This window comes from Chlorocebus sabaeus, chromosome 6 (assembly GCF_047675955.1).
Source record: "Chlorocebus sabaeus isolate Y175 chromosome 6, mChlSab1.0.hap1, whole genome shotgun sequence".
In the NCBI taxonomy this organism is placed as follows: Eukaryota; Metazoa; Chordata; class Mammalia; order Primates; family Cercopithecidae; genus Chlorocebus; species Chlorocebus sabaeus.
Window position 1 is genome coordinate 39,652,052 of NC_132909.1, and position 5,346 is coordinate 39,657,397.

Consider the following 5,346-nt stretch of genomic DNA (forward strand, 5'->3'; position numbering starts at 1 on the left):
ATGTTGAATATTGTGACCTAATACTGATCCCAACTTATACTGGATGAGAGACTCCTGCCTGGGCTATGCCCACGAGAGGCCTTGTGACATATTTTTGCATCCATCACCTAAGAGATGTGACTCTCCTCCTCTGCTTTCATGCTGTTTGTAGGAAAGATTGCTACATATCATGGAACCCAGAAAGCAGGTGATGTGTCTTTCATGCCTGGGTATTACCCAAATGTCACAGTGTGACATTGTCACTGAGCCCTGAATCCTGGTGATGTGTTGCTGTTGGCTGTGCCCTGCTTTCAGTAGGAAATTGGAACATATCACTGGCTGAGAACCCAGGTGATGTGTCTCTTTTGCCTGGCCCCTTCTTTTCAGCAAAGAATGTCACATATCCCTGGCTCAGCATTTAGGTGATGTGACTCTTCTGTTTGCTCCCCACATATAGGTAGGATTTTATATATAGCCCGGTGCACAAGTGCAATCATGACTCTAACATTTTGAACCAGCCAAGGGGACAAATACTCTCTCTCATAGCTAGGTGTAGACAAATGGGTAAGATCCTGGGTTTCCTTTCTGTACGAAGGTTATAAAAGGTTACCGCTCTCTCGCATATTGTATAAAGCTCTTGGGTGGTACAGTGAGTGTCATCACAAGGCCCAGCATGCAGATGAGACTGTGTTTCTTGTGTGCTCACCCTGACATCCATTAGGATTGTCACCCTCATTCATGGACAAAGCCCACTTGATCTCACAGATGGATGCAGTCCACAGTGAAAATTGTGACATTCATTTGTAAATTTCTGTTCAGAGTTGTGATGGTGACTCATTTCTTTCTTTCTTTCGTTTTTTTTTGTTTTTTTTTTTTTTGAGAAAAGCCGGCATAAAGCACTTTTATTGCAATAATAAAACTTGAGACTCATATATAGTGCTGGGGGGAGGGGGCAGCAATGATTTCTCTCACCATATCACTACGCAGGACAGCAAAGGGGTGAGAAGGGGCTGAGGGAGGAAAAGCCAGGAAACTCTGAGATCAGCAGAGGGAGCCAAGCATCAAAAAACAGGAGATGCTGCGGCTGTGATGACCAGCATCATTTTCTTAAGAGAACATTCAAGGATTTCTCATGATGTCTGGGCTTTCACTGGGTGTTAAGCCTACAAACAGCACCTTCAATTGAAACTGTCAATTAAAGTTCTTAAGATTTAGGAAGTGGTAGAGCTTGGAAAGTTATGAGATTACAAAATTCCTGAAAGTCCATTAGAAAAACCACAGGATGAAAAAAATAAAAATAATGAAATAAGCCAGGCCACAAAGAAGGCTTCAGAGGTCCCTGCTGGCCCAGGGACAGACACCTGTAGTGTCCAGCATCGCAGTGAACATGATCTGCTTTCAAAGGCAGAGGGTTTAAGGGGAGGGTGGGGTGGGAGGCAAAGGCTCTCCTCGTCCCCACCTCAGTTTTAGGTAGGGCTTTTAATTTAACCCAAGGACATCTCTCAACTTGGAGAATAATTCAGTCCTCAACAGCACCTCAAATCTGCTATAGCTTTGCAGAGCAGCAGCAAGAATGTTTAATATATAATAGATAAAAATTTCATCCAAAAAATTAAAATAAAATATTCTTGCAACCCCCCCCCCCCAACACCAATTCCTATTCTAACGTTAACCTATCACTTGTGCTGTTAATACTTAACCAGGTACTTCACTGGAAACCTATATCCAAAAGACTGAAAGTGAATCTTCACCATAAAATGAAAACAAAATAAAATGAATAACTTGAGGTTTATGGCATATAGTTTAGGTAAACACACATAGGAGGAGAAAGGGGAAGAGGAAACGGAGGTGTCAGAAGCAAAGCTGAGTGACAGAACACATTCAATCCGGGCAGATGTCTATACAGAGTGGAGGGGAACATCAGGAGAAGCGCCATATGGATTCATGTGCACAGGTCTGGAGGCACCAGATCCCTCCATGGCAGATCCAAGAACAGGGAGCTAAGGGAGGCGGCCATTCCTGTCATTCCCGTTTTAGAAGCTCCACATCGAAGACGAGAGTGGCATGTGGTGGGATGATGCCTGGGTGCCCAGTGGAACCATAGGCATAATCTGGAGACATAGTCACTTTGGCTCTCTGACCCACACTCATCTGGGCAACCCCTTCTTCCCAGCCTCGGATCACCGCCTGCTTGCCTAGCATAAACTTAAAGGGCTTGTTTCTGTCCCGGGAGGAATCAAATTTCTTTCCATCTTCAAGCATCCCGGTGCAGTGCACCACGCAAGTCTGACCGCGCTTCGGGAAGGTGCGCCAGGCTCCTGGGTAGATGGTTTCCACCTGCACTCGATGGCGGCGGCGGACGCTGAGCGGGCTGGCAGCGCGACTGGCGGCGTGGACCTAGAGCGACCTGGCGGCGGTTCCACTGCTCTGCCTAGTCCCTCGGCTCATCGCCTCCACGGTGACTCATTTCTAAACCCAGCTCTGGCAGGTGAAAACTCTCCTATCTGGACCCAGCCAATTAGAAAGATGTTGACTGTCATACCTGGGTTTAAAGCTACAGACACTATCACGGGTCCATACCAGCACAAAGGATTTAGAGGAAATTGTGACTCCCATGCATACCATATAAAGCCCTTGGGTGATACAGAACATGTCTTAACATGGCCCCGAACAAAGGTAAGATTGTGACACTCTTGCACACACACAGCAAACAGTAAAGATGGTCATCCTTTCACAGCCCACTGTTGAAATTCTGAATCTCAGACAGTCAAAAGTTGGAAAATTGACTCTCCTAAGTGGATCTGGTCCACATATTGATTGGTGTCTCTCAGACAACAATCTAGCACACCTGTGAGACTGTGATTCTAATAAGGGAACACAGTACCCAGAAAACACTGAGGCTCTCATGAGTGGATTCAGTCGTTTGTAGAGATTGTCGCTCATCTATATAGAAGCAACATACAGAAGGCACTGCCTCTCATACCTAGAACTCGGACATGTGTGGAATTTTCAATCTCATTCCTGGACTTCCTTGCAGGTGTGACATGTGCCTCTTCCCAGCACCCAAGGGATTTGACTCTTCTTGTTTGGGCCCAGCCCACAGAAGGGATTGTGACGTATCACTGAACCCAGCAGCTAGGTGAGGTGACTCTCCTGCATGGGTCCTGCCCGCGAGGTTATTGAAATGTGTCTTTTGATCATCCCCTAGCTGTTTCAGATTTCCTCTTCTGCCTGGGCCATCCCAGTAAAAAGTATTGCGACACATCATTGGAGCCAGCACTAGGTAATGTGGCTTTGCTGATTGGGCCTAGCCACAGAAGACACTATGACATATCGTTAGGCCCAGCAACCAGGTGAAGGGACTCTGCTGCCTTAGTCCTGCTTTCAGGAGGGGATTATAACATATCCCTGGCTAAAAACACAGGTACTGTGACTCTCTTGCCTGGTTCTTACTCTCAGAACAAATGATGGCAGACTTCCAGCCCAGCAACAACATGATGTGACTCTCCTGCCTGGTCACTGCCCTCAGAGAAGGTTGTAAATATCTCTGGCACAGCACCCAGGTGGTGTGACTCTCCTGCTCACTCCCTCTTTACCCGATTGTGAGACTGTCACATATGTCTTCATTCAGTTTACGGGTGTCACAATGACTCTCATAACTTCATCCAGCCAATATGAAAGATACTGTCTCTCTTAGTTGGGCTTAGGAAAATGGGTCAAATCCTAGGTCTCATTTTTGCATGAAAGTCATAGAGAACTACCCTGTCTCACATTTCATAGAAAGCCCTTGGGTGGTACAGACAGTGTCAACACAGAGCCCAAGACACAGGTGAGATTGTATTTCTCATTATTTTCTCACTTGAACAAAGCCTATTATTGAGGTCCTGAACCTTACATGTGGACACAGTCTACAGTTGAGATTGTGGCTCTCACATGTAAACATGTGAGCACAGTTGGGATGGTGACTCATTTTAAGCTCAGCTCATAGGAAGATGAAGATTCTTCATTCTGGACTCAGCTAATTGGAGAGATGTTGATTCTCATACTTGGGCTTAAGGGCACAGGGATGATCAAGATTCATACCAGCACAAATGCCTCCAAGCAGATTGAGGATCTCATGCATAACGTATAAAGTCCTAGGGTGACACATAAGTGAGATTTTGACACTCACCAAGTCGACAGAAAAGATTGTCATCTTCCCACATGAACACAGCCCATTGTGAAGGCTCTGGATTTCACAACAAAAATCAGTCAAACGTTGGAAAATTGATTCTCCTCTGTGAATCTGGTCCACAGGTAGGTTGATGACTCTAAGACCAATATTCAGCACACCTGTACAGCTGTAACTCACTCAGATAAAACAGCACACAGGGAAGACTGTGCCTCTCATGCACTGTTCCAGTTTATTGTTGAGATGAACTCATGTCCTAAGACCCAAAATACATACTCAGAAACAGGACATGTGCTGGATTGTAAATATCATGCTCTGACCTTCCTACAGGTGTAAATGTGATATATGCCTCTGGCCAGCACCTGAGTGATCTGACTTTGTAGTCTGGGCCCAGCCCACATGCAGGATTATGAGTTATCACTGGACCCAGCACCTAGGTGATGTGATTTTATTATCCTGCCTTGGCACTGCCCACAGGGGACATTGTTGGGACTCACTTCTCCTGCCTGGTTCCTGCTCACAGAGGGGATTGTGACCTATGACTGACCCAGCACCGAGCTGATGTGACTCCTCTTCTTTTTATGTTCTTGCCTCAGGGGAAGAGACTGTGACATATCACTGCGCCCAGAAACCAGGTGATATGTCTCTCCTTCATGTTCCTGAACCAAAAGCTGAGTCAAGAGAACATTGTGATTTACTGCTGGACTTGGCAACCAGGTAAGGCGACTTTGCTGCCTGTGCCCTGCTTTCAGGAGGGGGTTGTAACATATCTCTGGGCCAGGTGAGATTGTGACACTCTTATGCACACAAAACTCATAGTAAAGATTTTCATTCTTGCACATGAATTCAGCTGAGGTTCTGAATCTCACATTAGGAGGAAGTTAAAAGTTGGATAATTGACTCTCTTTTTTTTTTTTTTTTTTTTTTAATTTATTTATTATTATTAAACTTCAAGTTGTAGGGTACATGTGCACAACGTGCAGGTTTGCTACATATGTATACTTGTGCCATGTTGGTGTGCTGCACCCATCAACTCGTCATTTACATCAGGTATAACTCCCAATGCAATCCCTCCCCCCTCCCCCCTCCCCATGATAGGCCCCGGTGTGTGATGTTCCCCTTCCCGAGTCCAAGTGATCTCATTGTTCAGTTCCCACCTACGAGTGAGAACATGCGGTGTTTGGTTTTCTGTTCTT

At 45.7% G+C, this 5,346-nt stretch overlaps 1 pseudogene; it reads right to left on the bottom strand.

Annotated features, from left to right (window-relative positions):
• Positions 1-1,720: 1,720 nt before the first annotated feature.
• On the bottom strand, positions 1,721-2,310 carry LOC119622646 (peptidyl-prolyl cis-trans isomerase FKBP1A pseudogene; annotated as a pseudogene).
• Positions 2,311-5,346: the final 3,036 nt, after the last annotated feature.